We start from the raw sequence: 18,301 nt of genomic DNA on the forward strand, positions 1-18,301 counted from the left end.
TTGAGGAGCTCCTCAAAGTATTCCCTCCACTGTCCGACTATAGCCTCAGTTGACGTCAGCAGCTCCCTATCCCAACTGTAAACAGTGTGAGCGAGTTGCTGCCTTCCTCTCCTGAGGCGCCGGACAGTTTGCCAGAACCTATTTGGAGCCGATTGATAGTCTTTCTCCATGGCCTCACCAAATTCCTCCCACGCCCGAGATTTTGCCTCTGCAACTGCCACTGCTGCACCCCGCTTGGCTATCCGGTACCTGTATGCTGCCGCCGGAGACCCACAGACCAGCCACGCCTTGTAGTCCTCCTTCTTCAGCCTGACTGTACTGATCATAAAACATAATTGGATCATTCTAAGACAATATTCATTTCAACTTCACTGAATTAGGCTCAGATTATTCAAACATTTCATAAAACATCTGGTTCATTCAGCCATATGGTTATTTAACTTATGAGTTTTAAAAGTTCACTTTTCATTCAGAGTGTGGAATCCAGCAGTCTGAGATAAGTTTGACAATCATGGACTTCATTGACTGTTAACAAACACTGCAGAATTTTCTGGGTGTTAGAAGATAGAATAGAAAATCCACCTAGATAGTGGAATTATGTCTGTAATTGACCGGTCACTATGTAAGTCAATATATAGGTCAAAATTGCCCTTCTCTGGACATTACAGGTGTTATGCAGGGAAAGGTTACCCTGCCTGCCGAGGCTCCACCTGCGTGCTTTGACACGAGAACGCACATTGCTCTATAGAGCTGCATATTGAGGGAGAAAACACTTGAAATAAGAGCAATGCTGCTAGTTTGAAATATGTTCATAATATAAATATGTTATTTAATCTGTGCACTTCCTAAACAAGTGAAAAGGAAACTTAAAAAAAAGTGTATGTGCTGTTGTTGTAAGTGAATTTCCCCTTGTTGGATCAATAAAGTCCATTCTATTCTATTGTAATGGACAACTGGGATGTGTTTTCTTCTTATTGTAATGCTTTCCTGAAAAGAATTTTATAAATTCTTATATAATTTTAATGCTTTCCAGAAAATAATTAGCTTTTTTTTCTTCTTAATTTAATGCATTTCGAAAAAGTATCGGATTGGGACTCGTTATCGGCAGATACTCAAAATCAAATGACGCAGAATCGGATTGGGAGAAAACAAAACAAAGGGGAATGGAACATGCCTAGTTTCTACATTAAAATGAGAATTTTTCCTTGCCTGTCTTTCACTGCTTTTGGACGTTTGGTTTTCTCTCAAATCCTCTCATTACATTGTACTGCTGGTACTAGCTAATAGTGAAATCCTTCAGCATCTAACAGCTAAACGAATGCCTCAGAATAAAACTCAGAATCCTAAAGAGCCACCTGTTTGTTTTTCCTCATTTTCCCAACAATCTGCTGGAGCAGCAACAAGACACACACTGCATGTGTAGCAAACGGTTATGTCATGTAATGCTCACTTTGCAATGTCTAATGGATACGCAGCAAGTCCAAAAAATGAAGTGAAGATGTGTTTCTGTGATGTGTAACCCCACTTCTAAAGAATGGAATGTAATGCTGCTGTGTGCTTTTGTCAACACAGCTTCTTCTTCCGGCTCTTGGAGAGTACAGATGCTTTTTTTCCTCCTCTTCTCCCTATGTTATCCTCAAGGCTCTTTGTCTTTGGGTGTACGGTGGTTCTACATTTTTTTCTGGAAACTGACTGGAAACCCTAACCCTAAAAATGGACCTGGTCAGCTGGTCCCCCAACGTGATTGACACAATTGCGAATGACCACAGTCACCAATTCTTGTCATGCGTCTTTGCCAATGTATGTCTGATCTCAGAATTGTGTGTACTGAAACTAATTTCCCTCTGGGATTAATAAAGTATCTTTGAATTGAATTTGAATTGAATTGAACACAAGCATCCCGAGTGAATCTCATTTTATTTCAGACCTGTCTGTTCTCTTTCCGTCTGTCTACTTTCTGTTATCTACCGAAAACAATCTAGACTCACAAAAGCTGGCATGTGTGGTGACCAGGGGCTTTTAAAAATCACAGTTTAGGAGCTTTTGCAAAAAAACATGTAGCTTACACAAAATTAATATTTGTATGGGAATTGATTTCTAATCTGAATTTGAGATCTATCAGGATAAAAGGGAAGCTAGTGTATGAATACCATGGTGACCCCAATGAGATTCAGGCAGCAGCCTCATCATTTCCTTTGATCTATGGTTGTAGCCACACCTTTTATACAGTTCATACATGAAAACATATGCAAGTCCCAGATTATTATTGGTTCTCAGAGAAATTAGAAGTCAGGGCTGCAAAGCCACCTCTCAAGTTTCCCTCAGAAGGTTTCTGCTTTTCATGGTTCTGAATTTAAAAAAAGTTACATAACCGGATCTTGTACTGAAAAGCTCCCACGTCCGCGCCACACAGGTCTTACAGCAGCAACACTTGCTCGTTTGATTTTCTGTCAGTCTTTCCTATAAAATTTACTTTTCCATTAATGAATGTTCAGGATCTATGACACAAATTAGCTCAAAAGATCAGGTTATTGAATTCTTCAGCTATTACGGAAGCCAAATGATCTCCCTATGCAGGGTTTGTGTGCAGAGGGAGGGAAGGGTAGATGGAAGCAACGTTGTGGTACCACTTCACACAATCAGGCATTCAAGGTGGCTTAATTAGAATTAATTTCTTGGAATCGGCTGACACATTCAGCCTTGATTAACTCCTTTAGCAGTGTTAAGGTAATACTAATTTAATGAAGCCAAGGTGGGACAGAGACAACAAAAGATGGAGGGAAAAGTTGTGCAATACAAAAAATGGCACCTGCTAAATCCCCCAGCTAATTAGATTAATTGGAAACACATTAGTCACATAATTATGAATATGATTCTCCCTGAGGATGTCAGACATAGAAATAGTACTGGGTTTGTGCAGGACTGCACAAGCAACTTTCAAACTAGATGATGAAAGTTAGAAAAGCCCTTTGCTTGACTAGTCTGAGTTTAAGATTGAATTAAAGAATAAATGTCACAGAAAATAAATGCACATGTATGGCATTTTCTTTACTTAAGCAAATTTAGGGTTGACGAAATTAATTTCATTATAAATCAAAGCTGAAATTGTTGTCCACATGGTATCATTCATGCAGAAAGATCCATACAGGTGTTGGAGAGACGTGCACACAAGGGGGACACAAGAAAGCCATTGACTCGTCCAATTGCTGATATCAGCAAAAACAAGTCTGATCAACAAAAACCACAGGAAAAGACTTTTCACTGGTAAACATCCTGCAGTCCCGAGAAATCTGGGTCTACAAAGCATTTAGCATTAAAAGCATTTAGCATGTTGTGGGGAAAAACACAACAGGAAGAAGGGCCTCAGTCTGAAATGCAGCTCAGTGTTTACACATTTACAGGATATTTGATTTGCATATAAAATATTGTAAAATTACAGGAATATAAAAAAAATGAGTAAAAAATAAAACAAATAAAATATCACTATTACAAAAACAACTAATAAATAACTGGAACTATGTCCGGCTCTTATTAATTCTAGTTTTGGTGTTATCGTCCACCTTAAAGTGACAGTGTGTAGTTTCCCTGGTGATGGGGACAGTACATACCTAAATGATTAAGCAAGCATTACATTTGTGTTCAAGTAAGACCTTACCAACGGATGGCCATTAGGGTCAAAAATCCTTGGGAGTGCAACCTCCAGCAAAATAACAAGAACATCAGTCTCCCTTTCATCACTGGCAAAGAGCGAAGAGGTAAATGTGTAAAACAATGTTTATTAATCGTGAAAGTTTAGTAACCATTTGTTACGAATCAGTAAATGCATTTTGTCCTCAAGGGCTTCCATAGTAGGAAAAATGGCATAATATGGCGTTGGCCAGAGACTTAGACCTGCTCCCATGTGTTTTAGAACAAATTTTTATGGTTATATGTTATGAAACTGCCAATATTTTTCATCAACTGGGTATCTTTCAATTCATTTACAACAACATTTTGATGGATACTTCCATAGGTTGATGGTAAAAACCACACGTTGCCACTTAATATTTTAAATAGCAAGCCCCCTCACCCCCCGTCCCAACAATCTTTTCTTTTTGCTGATTGACTGAATGCGTGTCTAACACTGCTGTAGACATGTGTAGTCATTATTTTGGTCTTTTAGTGCATCTTATTTAAATATAAATATTCTGCCTAAAACCATCGGTTTAGCGCCCTCTTTAGGTCAAAACTCTGCACTATAATGATGTAACGGAATGAAATGACTGTTTTCCATCTAAAAGTAATTTCCCCCCTCTCCTCAGCAAGAACTAATCTGCATGAGATATTACCTCAAGGTCTCATGCATCTACTCCTAAACTGTTTTCCTTTCCAGCCCAAGAGAAGAATGAAAACAAAGGACTCTCTTTTTAATTAATCAAAGAACCCTATTTTTAATAAGCTAATCAAACAAAGTGTTAGTCAATAATAAAATGTGAACCAATTTGTGAAATGAAAATATTAATAACTTTTTTATAATCCTATAGAATATAATAAGTAATGTAACTTTATAAGTTTCCCCTAGAGACTGATCACACATAGCGTTAAGACATGACACATTGCTTTTACTGATCCAGTCAGAATCTGCCAGCTCTGACAGAGGCGTGGTTTTGGTGGCGCTTGGTAAATCTGTCATCTTTTCATTTGACCATAAACCAAAACATCCAAAGTATAAAACTATGCCCACGTCTTATTTAACGAGAGTTCAAAGCGTTCTAGAGAAGTTGACGGAGTGGCCAATCCGTAACTTCCCTCTTCAGCTGAAAGAACCAACGACAAGCTGAATAAAATCTGTTGCATTTTACCAACCAAGCAACGGTTCCTTTCAGGATAAAAGCTGAACTCATTGACCCTCCGGGTCCATCTGACGCTGTCAACCAACCGTCGCTTTTTACCTGGAGACAATCCAAAGACTAGTCTGTCGTACTGCTGACGCTGTTTCATCGGCTCCGGTACCGAAAGAGGGGTTTGAAGACCTGGCAGTCTGGATCTGTACGGAGGTCTCATTCTAAGGTTATGTGTGGAGCGACAAAAATGGCGTCTTATGTGTTTATGAATCTCCAAATCAAAGCTTAGCGCGAAGACATCACCTTCACTCCCATCAGAACTTATCGTTTCTTCGGATTTGCTGGTTCTGAACAACATTCCACACTACACCATTCTCTGTCTCACTTCACCTTAGTTACACCATACATTTAGTGTTTAAAGTTAGTCTAGTTTAAATTTGTTTAGTATTAAATCTTTAAACTTTTAAAACTTGACTCTCTCTTCTGTTGTCTCTCAGTCTATACGAAGTGTTACATAATCCCTGCAATAAAAAGTTCCAATCTTCTGGTTAAAAGTACCCAAATATCCATAAGATTGATTCCATATTTCCTATGGAATCTCATGTATCATGGTTCATTAAATAACATGTAAATTAACCCTTTACAATGAATTTGAATCAGCCCTGCTTTTGGCTAAAGCCTGGACCATACTGTGTGTTTTTCGGCTGTTGCATATAGGACTGCTCAGAGAACTCTAGAGAGATGGTACTCTGTACAGTGCAATATTTCAGTGAGTCAGACTGCATGACATATGGTTCTAGCAGGAGATGTTATAGCCATGAGTGCACCCCTGAATAGCATATATCACTAAAAGCCAACAGCTAACCAAAACAACAATGATGAAGAGAGAAAAAAAGCCATCTTTAACACTTCTTTTATTAGACTCTGAACCAAACTTCACAAAGGAGTGGTCCACATGTTCCTGCATGTAGCTTCTGCTGTCGTGTAGCTAATGTTGCTGTTTCTACTGTCGTATTGTACTCTTGTCACTAGTTGTTCATATCACTCTTTGGATTGCAGACAGGCATCGTATGTTTTTAAGAAGTGCTTGAAGACCTTTGAAGGCTGACTTTGGTCATGAGAGTGCTCAATAAGCTGTCACAGAGCCAGCCACTCTGGATAAACACAGACTTGCAAATGACCGTCACTTTCACCGGTTTATGTCACGATTCTGTTCACAGCGAGAGATTTGTCTAGGATGGCAGAAAACCACAGTGTGGCCCGGGCTTAACCCTCCCACTGTCCCAATGGGTGACCCTCTAGGAAAGTTGACCATTGAGCAGGATTGATGGTTTACACCTTGAGGTCCACGTAGCAGGGGTGAGGTGGTGCTCACTCCTCAAGTTTGACAAGTTTGCTTCGCCCAAGGTGGGTTAAGCTAAGCCTGAAATAAACAGTAAAAACAATTATGACTTTTTTGCAATGTGTAAAAACACTTCTGATTTGCAGTGCTTGCAGTTTCAATATATTATGTAAAGTTTGGTTGTAGTTATAATGACAGCATCAGTTTAGAGATGGTAGGGCACTTCTATAAACTGAGTAATACTGAATTAAATGCAAAAGTAGAGACAAGCTGCAGATGGGCACACTTACAAAATACTAAAGCGTCAACTCATTCAGCAACCAAAACATGCAATCACTGTCACTTCATTTTTGTCCTGCAATATGCTCCCATCCACTGGACTGTGAAAGCAATGCAGACCCGGAATTTTTTTATTTTCTTTTACATTTCTTGTCACAAGTTTTGGCAGCTTCTTTGACAGCAAATATGTTGGCATGGATGGGAAAGGTTTGTGTTGTTTATTCTTTTTAATTGCAAACATGGCTTGCTTTCAGTAAAAAAGCACATTTTGACATTTTCGTGAGTTTCCATTAAACTGCAATTAACTTTTCATATGATTAGCTTATATATTACCAACCCAGTGGCCTAGTGGTAGAGTATTCACCCTGGGACTGAGAGATGGAGGTTCAAATCCTGGTCAGGTCATACCAAAGACTTTGACAGCGGGACCCAATAACTCTCTGCTTGACACTTGTTTTTAAGGGGTTGGATTGGAGGGTTAAACCAGGGCTGGGCGATATGGCCTAAAATTAATACCACGATATATTGAGGATTTCACCTTTATAATGATAAATGAATGATAACTACAGGTATGGGGGCTGTCACATGTATTACGTTGAGTCACATTTTTACGTCACTCAAGGTGGTACAGCTTCTTAATGGGACATGAATGTTGCCAACCTACACACATCTTTTCATTTTTGTATTATCAAATTTGACATGGAAAAATGATCACAATAAGTCTGAAATTTCGATGACGATACATTTTCGATTTATTGCCCAGCCCTAGGTTAAACTGCCAAACAGTTCAAGACTGTGGCCACATCTGCTGCTCACTGCAGTCGCACCACACAGATGCACAAATAATTAAAATAATTCATTATATCTATGCACTAAAGCATGTAGATGCGGTGAAGATGACTTGCTCAAGGTCAAATTAAGCATCAGAATGAAGAACGAAGATTTAGTTGACCATGTGGCACTGTTGTTGGAGTCACTTGAGCTGGTCTGTCTGTTTCAGAACCCACTCATATGGGATTTTCCCAAACACATCCATGTTTTACAGCAAAGGGTCAAGTTGTGTGGGAATTGTCTTGTTGTCTTTTGGAGAATTGAAAGACTTGTTTTAGGTGATAGAGAGGAAACAATAGCTCCAATAGCTACTGGTGACAACCAGGATCACCAGAACTGTGAAGTGAAAAATGAATGCAGTTCTGAAAGCCAAACAATGGTCCGAACTGCCCTGGCAAGCAATCCTACATATGTGAATCTACAGTCTGGCCACAACCCACTAGAGCTCAGTCGTGGGGCAGAATTTAGGGTTGTCTTTCAAACTGTCTCCACATGCAATTGGAAGAAGCAAATACAATTTTTTTCTTAATAAAGGACTTTTACCTCGGAATATATTCCATGCCTCCTAACAAGGTTCTAATGTAGTATAGCAAGAACTATATTGTAGGCATAAAAAAATAAAGTGGTTATCTCGCATTTGTCTAGAAATTTCAGCCAATTACATGGCTCGATCTGAATCCTTCCATTGGACCATCCAGTTGTCAGTCTTGCCAAACCGTCACACTGCCCATATCCCTTATTCCTTACACACTCACGTATTTTGTAACAGATCACCACTGGTGTGAGAGGTTCTCCACTCAGTAATATCAGAGATGGAGAAACAGCCGGCTGCTACCACTTCAACTTAGAACAAACAACAAGAGTCCCAAAAAAGAAAAACACCATTTGAAGTCACGATCAACAATAGACATTAAACCTAGAAATGGGCGACTGATGTTTAGCACTCTGTTGTTTCCTCTGGCAGATGGGTTTCCAATTCTGGTGGACACGACCCAGGAATTATACTCAACAGAAGGGGTGAGTGTTCCGTGTTTATGTTTCAAAGCTAGATTGTTCTGCAAATTTGCTATTGCAGCTCTAACTACCTCTATCTGCTCATGTCTCAAAGAAAAGTCCAGCCGTTTCAAACGAGCGCCATTCCCAAGGCGACAACATCTTTTTAGTTTTTCCCTGTTGTAGCTCTGGTGCTAACCCCGCCCAATGTCTCTCTACAAACACAGACCAATGTGATTGGCCCTATCTAAAATTGTTCTGGCTAATAGCAGACATGAGGCTACAATGGAGCATGGCTGGACCAACCTGCACAGCAAAATCTTTTGGTAGCCTACTTCTACGGTTTGTCTAGATTTCTAGGCTACGTTCAACCTGGTAGTAGCAACAGCTGCTTCAATCATCAAACACTTTTGTATTTCTCATTAGACACCACTTTGAAATAGAAAACTGGATTTAGAATTAGATGCCCTAGACTGACTGGAACATGGCTTTACTCATTATCATGAATAAATAAAGTGTGAACATAGAAAACGCTCATATTAGAAAAGACATTTTGAAATGAGTCAGCATGCAGCAGCTGATGCACACAGCTAATGGTACCTTAATTACCTTCGCTTGATAAAATCTGCTAGTGACAGTTGGTAAAATGCCATCTGAAAAGGAAAGCAATCATTTGTCATCCTTTATCTAGAATCAAGTACATGTTGATTAAATGGAATTTGTATCTTTATTTTAACCCGCTAATGTTTAATGGAGCTATCTGTTTATGTGCAGTGAAAATGTAAGATTGTGGTGTTCAATTCCAGTCCTGTAGGGCACATTTTAGTGGTTTCTCTGCCCCAACACACTTGATTCAGTGGTTGAATCACCTGTGCAGCAGCTCATCAGGCTCTGCAGAGGCCTGTTAATCACCTGCTGATTAAAATCAGATGTGTTGAAACTGAGTTAAAACTAAAACTCTAGGCCCAAAATTGAATACAACTGTAAGATGTAGTTTTACAAAGGAGTACCCTAAAGTCCAAAACTATGCATCTTTTGATACCATTAAACCATCATCTGATCCTGGCTCAAAATAATATGGTGTGAGATTATTTGTTCCTGCAATTTTTAATAAGTGTACACAATCATCTCAGTTTTTTGGTCATAAAGTCTATAAAATACAATTATTCTGTACTATTACACTGCTTTTTGTTATGTAACACAAAATCTGATAAAAACCCTTTTCCTTATTTAATGAGAATAGCTTTATATATATATATATATATATATATATATATATATATATATATATATATATATATATATATATAATTTCTGTCTGGTCTGTTAGTACTCAGCTATTTAAATGTTCATTTTAAAGGCACCTTCATGTGGACGGATCAAGGATTGCCACAAGCGTGATTTGGTGTTCATGTCAGCATAACAGGGAGAAAGCAGAGACAGATTATCACCATCATGGAAAGATTGAAGTTGTTACCCTCAGAGACTGAGAAAGATAATCCCGTTCTTGGACAACAGGATGAAGATGTCGGCAGTACAGACGGTGTTGTGGCAGGAGGTGCAGAGAACATTCCAGCTGACCATCTAATGACACAAGAGGCTTCTGGCAGAAGTAAGAACTTTGCCACATTTTAATCCTCTTTCACCAGGCTCTCCAGTGAATGCATGAGTCTAGATCTGGTTGGCCTGCCTGAAGTATGATGCTGAAGAAAATGCTGAACAAGTTAAGATGGAGATACGTTGGTTGGAGATTAAAGCACACAAAAAGACAAACTACGAAGACCTGAACTTGCAAACAGCTGGAAGCTTAAAACGAGCCTGCTGCGGTTGTGCAAAAGAGATGTTGGTAAGTGCATTATGTTGATTCCACCTTTTCGAGAGGCTGAAGTGGACAGCTATTTTCCAGCTTTTGAATGTATTGCCACTGCCCCTGATTGTCCACGTGAAGTATGGTCTCTACTTTTGCAATGCAAATATAGCAGTAAAGCACAAGAAGTAATTGCTTCTCTCAATAAAAGACAGTTTGGATTATGATTGTGTAAAATAACAATAAGTTTAATAATAATGCATTTTATTTGTATGCACCTTTCAGACCCTCAAGGTTGCAGAACAACAGAATTAAAAGCAGTACACATTTTGTACAAGCAGTGCAAAATTAAACAGTCAATAAAAACTAACATAACAATAGCATCAATAGAACAATTCTGAAATAATAGAATTTATCATGGACAATCACATTAAAAGATAAAATCACCTAGAGTACACATACATCTGCCTAAATAAGTGGGTTTTGAGAAGAAATTTAAAGTGTTGTACAGAGGTGGTCAAGCATTTGACCAATTGGGAGTTTATTCCAAAGCCGAGGGGCTTGTGAGCCGAAGGACCAAAGACCCATAGATGACAAGCAAACTTGTTGTATAGTCAGTGAGTTGCTGGTAGATGAACGGAGGGTATAGGATGGGGCATAAGGTAGAAGAATGTTAGTTAGGTAAAGGTGCGCAAGGTTGTTTGGAGCTTTAATGTCAGTAATAGAATTTTAAATTGAATATGAGAAGTAACTGGCAGCCAACGCAACTCAGTGAGAACCGATGTAATATGTTGTGAAAGCGCAGTCTTGGTGATGATGCGAGCTGCAGAGTTTTGTACCAGCTGTAGTTTCTGCAAGAGTTTATGTGAGATACCAGAAAGCAGAGTTGCAGTAGTCAAGACGGGATGTGACTAATCCTTTAACACAAATTTTGGCTTCGTTCTGAGTAAGAGATGGTCGTAGCCAATTGATAATGCACAGTTGAAAGTAAGCTAAACGAACCACATTACTGAGGTGCCATTTTACAGGCATATGAACTTGTACCTGAAGGTTAAAATAAATTAAAAAAATAATAATAATTTTGATCTTGTGTTACTGTCCCTGACCAGAGAGATCGTAACATCCTGAACAGTAGGTTAATGAATGCGGTGAGTTTTTACTCCTTCAAGTCAGTGTTTCACCATTTAAAAGGTCCGTTGAGGAAAATAAAGAAACAAGTATTAGAAATCAAAACAGTTCTGTAAACATATGAATGCATGAACCAAAGAAAACAAAACACACAAGACATAAGAAAAAAACAGAAACCGTGAAACTAAAATTCATTGACAGGAAAAGGAAAGTTTGACAGATTTTGTTCAGGACTCTTCTTTTTAACCATGGCAACTCCAACTGAAAAAGCTGCAGTGTGACCTGCTTTTGTATGCTTTACTTCTCATATCAGGGTTCTCTCCGGTGTACACGCCCAGCAGCTCACAGACCAAACTTGTTTCATTTAAACTTTAAGCATTGGGGAATTTAAAAAATAAAGTTCAATGAGATATTTTGTATTTTTTTAAAGAAAGGTTTTGGAGGACAGAACTGGGACAGACCTTAGGCACCACACCTCCACTGAGTCTACCATGTTAGCCCAACCATATTAGCAAAGACCTCCTTGGTAAATTACTGAACAAACTATAGGACCCTGCCATGGCCCTGCCAACATTTTGGGATGAAACACCCACCAGAATAATGCAGCATGAGGCAAATGCAGCCATACAATGTTGAATATTTACTCAGAGCATTAAATCCCTAAAATTCAGCAACAAATGAGATTCTCAGTGAGACGTAGAAAACTAAAGAGAAAAAAAATAGATGCACGATATACATGACAACTAATTCAAATTCAGTCGGTACTCAGCATTCAACTTTAGTGTTGGTTTTCATGTCTCACACACAGTGTGTACAAACGTTATACTTTAAAAAATGATTCAGTCTTTTGTTAGCTGCTCTTCCCATTTGAGATTGACTCTTTTCCATAACCAGCATCTGTTACTAAGAAATATTTATATGTATTTTTCTGCTGCTTTTACAACGAACATGCATTTAACTGCCTTGCTTTGATCAGAGATGATGAATCTTAGCATCCCTCTGCCTATATTCTAACAACAAAAAAACATGGATATTTCTACATCTGCTGTCCAAATCCTCTCATGAAAAGGGTAAATGATCATGTCAGGAAGCACTGGAAGTATTACCAACTCATTTGATAATGTCGTATTACCTTTAATTCCTTTCTGTCTTGCACGCTATCAGTTGAACTGTTCTAGCCATGACCCTCTGAGGATGGGAAATGCGCAGGGTTAGGTTAAAATACTTAAAAGTGGGTATTGCTGAGAGAAAAGGAGGAACAATTGTTGTACATTAAATAGCTTTTTTGAAATGGGGGTTTTGTGTAAGTCCTATGATCAATTAATGTAGTACCTGCTTTAAATGGGTCATCAAATACCCTCCAGTTAGATATTAGTTCTGATTAAACCACCTAAAATGATTAGTTACAAATCTGGTGTCAAAAGCAGTTTATGTGACAGCTTTGTTTTTTTACATTGCCACAAATTTAACATTTAATTGATATTCTGATGGAGTAGTTGTGAAACTCCAGCTAGTTTCCCTCAAACCATCTCTCTATTCTTAATTAATTCACACAGAAAGTAACCACCTAGTTTCATTTAAATAACATGTGATATGAGATTCATAGAGTGGTAGAAAAGCCTATAAAACAGTATTAGCATAAACTGCTAAATGTTTGAGATCAATGTTACTTCAAGAAGACACTTGGGAACCGGTCCCACTCAAGCTAGCCTTTAACCTATCAGTCCAGTGAAAACTAGTGTCTGGTTGTCCAACTTGTAGTTTTTCAACGCATGATGGACATCAGTTAAGGAACTATCCTCTTAAGGAGAATGGAGGGACATTACTGTGGGATTAGGGTCGTTTCAAATGAATTGAAAGGTTAGTTTGGTTTTGAATCATATCCTATTTACAAGAAAAAACAACTTTACATATTATGTGTAAACATGGGATCTTGAGAAGAAAAAGAAAAGTGAGGATGAATTTAACAGTTTGTCAAATGTGAAACTTCAGCCTTTAATGCTAAAACTAGTGGAGCTCTCTCTCTCTGGTGGAGTGCAACCATTTTTCACAGTTAAAGACAACTATATATGGTTGTGGGTTAAAATCCCACTTGATCAGCACTTTCTGAAACACTCAGATGATCAACAAGCATGCCACATGCAAAGTCTCCTAAGTATTCTTTTTTTGTCCATCCTGATACTCCTTTTGAACTTCAGGAAGTTATCTGCACCACATTTTTATGTTTGGATGTATTGAATTGCTGCCACGTGATTGGCTGTTGCACTGCCTGTGTCAAAAAACAGTTAACAATGACTGTATTTAATTGACAAAATCACACTTTTAAATCAAGCAACCTCAGGGTAAGAAGAAGGAACAACCTTAAATTAATGTATTGTTTGTTTTTCTAAACACAATAATGCAGCTCTACGGATGCTGCTGCGTCCATTGCAGAAAACCATTTAGAGTCAAAACCAGCAATGAGAAGCAGCTGTTATCCTTCACCAGCTGAGCGCACAATGAAACAACAAGTAAAGTGCTGCAGGCAACTAAGTGGGACTGCTGCTGCCTTCAAATCCAATAGTCTCCTTCTAGTGCTTACAATCAAATGCACCACATTTACTTTGGGAGGCTTGATGTGGCCAACAGAGTGTGAAGAGAGATGTTGTAGTGATCCATGTTTTTGTTTTCACCTTAAATTTAAGGAGTTTTTTGCAGCCTTATGGCAATTACTGTAAATGACGTGCTTTAGATATTAAATGTAAATCTGGGTTTGATGGTACAAAAGCAACCAAAACAACATTAATTACACAACATTGGAGCCATTTCATGCATCTATCATACTGTAATAAAACAAAATTGCAGCACTTTCTAGTAAAACAAAAAAAGGTTCATATATGCTGAAAATCTAATTGAGCAAAAACACCATGTGAAGGCTCTTACTGTCTGCAGGCACAGTGAATTAGCTTGACAACATGTCTCTTTTGTTCTCATTAAGCTTCATGGTTTGAAAAACAAACATTTGTTTGGTGCACATGGACATGCCATCCTCTCATCTGCATAAAAGGAGAGGTAAAATAAAAGAAAACTAGAAAATGCTGAAAGGCAGAAAAATGAACAGGAAAATCAGCCATGTGTTGGATTAAGTACATATGTGTTGATTTATTTAAAAACCACACATAGGCAATTGTTCTAAGAGCCTCCAGGTAGAAAGTCATCTGGCCATTTGAAGCAACGTGTCATGTTCTGAGGTATGTGCTTAACCCAAGACATGCAGAATCAGAGACCGGAGGCAAGTATGATGGTAAAAAGCAAAAAAAATAATAATTTTATTTTGACAGGAGAACTAAGGGCGCACTGAAGTCCAGCGGTTTCAGAAACAGGAAGCGGCATCTACAGGGAAACAGAGGTGAGTATGGGAGTTGTAGTTCTGGGAGATTTGTTTGTAGTCGGACATACTATGCGGAAGAGGAGTTGGAACTTGGAGGGGGAGAGAGCCGGGGTGATATCCAAAGTGAGGTAGTGGTCCAAGATAATGAGTGAGACGGAGGATGGTTTGAGGAGGTTGATTTGGAGAGGGAGCGTGAGCGTGGTGGAGAGCGGGTCGGCTGGCGGAGGTGAAGCAGGAAACGAACCAGTGATCTTCTTCCAGAGAGAGAGCGAGATATCCGAGGATCCAGGAACCTGAGGTGAGTACCAAAAACACATGAGCGAGTAATCCAAGAATCCAAAACACGACAAATCTTTGAGCAAAGTTTGAGCGAAATCTCGAAGGGCAAGCGACTACCAGTTAGTGGCAATCATCTGGCATTGTAGTCTGGTCACCCTCCTCCTTATAAAGCCGGCCCGCTGATGAGGAACAGCTGTAGCTCCCTCTCCTGCAATCAGAGCTCAAAGGTTGTGAATGAAGTTACGAGTACTCATCCCGGCTCATTACAGTACCCCCCCAATGGACGCCGCCAGGCATCCTAGCAGAGGCAGCCTCGGACTCCCTCATCAGGTCAGGATCCTCGATGTAGGAACCAGGGATCCACGAGCGCTCCTCAGGAACATACCCCTCCCAGTCCACGAGGTACTGGACACCACGACCCCGACGACGGGAGTCCTAAATCTTGTTCACGGTGTAGACCAGGCCCCCCTTATAGAGACGAGCAGGAGGAGGAGGAGGGGGAGGGGGACAGAGGGAATTAGAGACAACAGGCTTAACCAGAGAGACATGAAACACTGGGTGCACACGGAGGGAGGATGGGAGGTCCAATCCGACCGTGGTAGGAGAGGGAATGTCTGTGACTTTAAATGGCCCAATGAACCGAGGGGACAATTTGTGGGAGGATGCTTTAAGTGGAATATCCTTAGAGGATAACCAGACAGACTGGCCTGGGGTGTAGATGGGAGCGGGGCGGCGACGGTGACCAGCGATCTGTTTGTTACGTCATGCAGTGTGGTCAAGGGCGGCCTTGGTGGAAGTCCAAGCCCGTCTAGCACCACGGAGGAACTGGGGAATGGAGGAAGACACTGGGGACTGTTTGGGAAAAAGAGATGGCTGATAGCCTAGGGAGGCTTCAAACGGAGACTGACCGGTAGCATACGAGATGTTACTGTTGTGGGCGTACTCTACCCAGGGTAGGTGTAAACTCCAGGTGGCAGGGTGAGATGAACAGACACAACGTAACATAGAACCCAGCTCCTGGTTCATTCGCTCACACTGCCCATTAGACTGTGGGTGATATCCGCTACTTGGGCTCCAAGGGACTCAGCAAACTCTCTCCATAACCGGGAAATGAACTGTGGGCCTCGGTCAGAGAGGATCTCTTCGGGGATGCCATGAAGACGAAAAACATGCTTTATTAGAAGTTGTGCTGTAATCGTGGAAGACGGAAGAGATTTTAGGGGAACCAAATGACAGGCCTTGGAAAAATGGTCTACTATGGTGAGAATAGTGTTGAAACCATGAGAATTAGGAAGACCACAAACAAAGTCTAGAGCTATGTGGGACCAGGGACGAGAAGGGACTGGAAGTGGTTGCAATAAACCGGCAGGTGGGCGATGGTCTCCCTTATGTTGGGAACACACATGGCATCCGGAAACATAATCTTTAGTATCTCTATAAAGAGAAGGCCACCAAAATGTTTGTCGGAGCAGAGCTACAGTTCTTCCCACTCCAGGGTGTAAAGAGAATTTGCCTGTGTGTGCCCAGTGAATGACTTTACCTCTCAAGTGTTGAGGAACAAATAGTCGGTTGGGAGGTCCGTTACTGGGTCCAGGATCAGTTATAAGGGCCTACAAAACTTGATCTCGAATCTCCCATGAGATACCACCAATGATGCAGCTGGGAGGAAGGATGGTAGCAGGTTCAGAGTCTGTGTCGGGAGCGTACTGCCTGGAGGAGCATCTGGTTTAACATTCTTTGGACCTGGACGGTTGAATCTGGAGAAAAAGAGTGACCATCGATATTGTCGTGGGTTGAGTTGTTTTGCCTCCTTCAGATAAACTAGATTTTTGTGATCCGTCCAGATAATAAAGGGTGTCTCAGCCCCCTCCAACCATTGCCTCCACTCTTCAATCGTGAGTTTAGCTGCCAGAAGCTCACGATCTCCCACATCATATCTGCTTTCAGCAGGGGACAGACGACGAGAAAAGAATGTGCAGGGATGGAGTCTGTTATCCTCTTTAGCCACCTGAGATAATACTGCTCCAACTCCGGAATCTGACGCATCGACTTCCAGTACAAATTGTCGTTCTGGGTCTGGACGATGAAGTACAGGTGCATTAGTGAACTTACTCTTTAATGAGCTAAATGCTTTGTCAACCTCTGTGGACCAGACAAAGGGTTTGTTTATTGATGTGAGATTTGTTAATGCAGCTGCAGTTTGACTGTAATTGCGTATGAATCTGCGGTAGAAGTCGCAAACCCGAGAAACCTCTGGAGCTGTTTTCTAGTTGAGGGAGTGGGCCAATCAGTAACAGCTTTGACCTTCTCTGGATCCACTCTCAGCCGCCCGCTCTCGGTGATAAAACCCAGGAACTTTACTGTTGACATGTGAAACTCGCACTTTTCTGCTTTGACATACAGGCGGTTTTCTAGTAGGCGTTGTAAAACAGCTCTGACATGTTGGATGTGTTGTGATGGGTCTTTGGAGAAAATAAGGATGTCATCTAAGTAGACTGTAACAAAACGATTTAGAAAATCAGCCAGAACATAGTTTACCAATGATTGGAATATGGCTGGAGCATTTGTTAATCCGAATGGCATGACTAGACATTCGTAGTGTCCAATGGGTGTTTTGAAAGCGGTTTTCCACTCTTCTCCCTCACGGATTCTCACCAAGTGGTAGGCGTTTCTTAGGTCCAAGCGGCTGAAAACTGTTGCATCCTGTATGGGTTCAAAAGTGGAAGAAAGGAGGGGATGAGGATATTTATTGCGAATGGTTATTTGATTTAAGCCTCTGTAATTGATGCATGGTCTGAGAGTTCCCTCCTTTTTAGGAACAAAAAATAAACCTGCGCCTAGTGGAGGCGAAGAGGGGCGAATGGTACCAGCAGCCAGGCAATCCTGTATGTATCTTTCCATGCTCTCACGCTCGGGTTTGAAGAGATTGTATAATCTGCTTGATGGCAGTGGAGCCCCCGGCAGGAGATCGATGGCACAATCGAATGGTCTGTGGGGTGGTAAAGAAGAGGCACAATCTTTACTGAATACCTGGCTGAGGTCATGATAAACTTGGGGAACTGCAGTGAGGTCAATGTCCTCTGGGGGCAACGGTTGTGATGGTCGACCAACAGGTAAGGCTGAATTTAGACCACTCAGAGAGCACTCCGGACTCCAACCCAGAATATTATTTCTCTTCCAATCCAGTGAGGGGTTATGTTGAGGCAACCAGGAGTAACCCAGAACCACTGGCGACTGAGGAGAAGGAAACACAAAGAATTTGATCATCTCCGAGTGGTTATCTGATGCCATGAGCCGTAGAGGGATGGTTTGGTGGGTAATGGTAGAGAGAGATTTGTTGTCCAAAGATGAGAGGGGTGTAGGAAGTCTGGTGGTAGGGATCTTCCAACTTTCCACCACTCTCGTCCAAGAGCGATTGCTCTCAGCCAGAATCCAAAAGCGCTTCAAAC

The 18,301-nt window shown here is 40.6% G+C and overlaps 1 protein-coding gene across 1 annotated transcript in view; it reads right to left on the reverse strand.

The window, feature by feature from the left end:
• Nucleotides 1-18,301, reverse strand: part of nrg3b (neuregulin 3b) — a 336,969-nt gene that overhangs the window by 129,982 nt on the left and 188,686 nt on the right. The gene's annotated exons all lie outside the window — the stretch shown is intronic.

The sequence above is a fragment of the Nothobranchius furzeri genome, chromosome 16 (assembly GCF_043380555.1).
Source record: "Nothobranchius furzeri strain GRZ-AD chromosome 16, NfurGRZ-RIMD1, whole genome shotgun sequence".
NCBI classification, from domain to species: domain Eukaryota; kingdom Metazoa; phylum Chordata; class Actinopteri; order Cyprinodontiformes; family Nothobranchiidae; genus Nothobranchius; species Nothobranchius furzeri.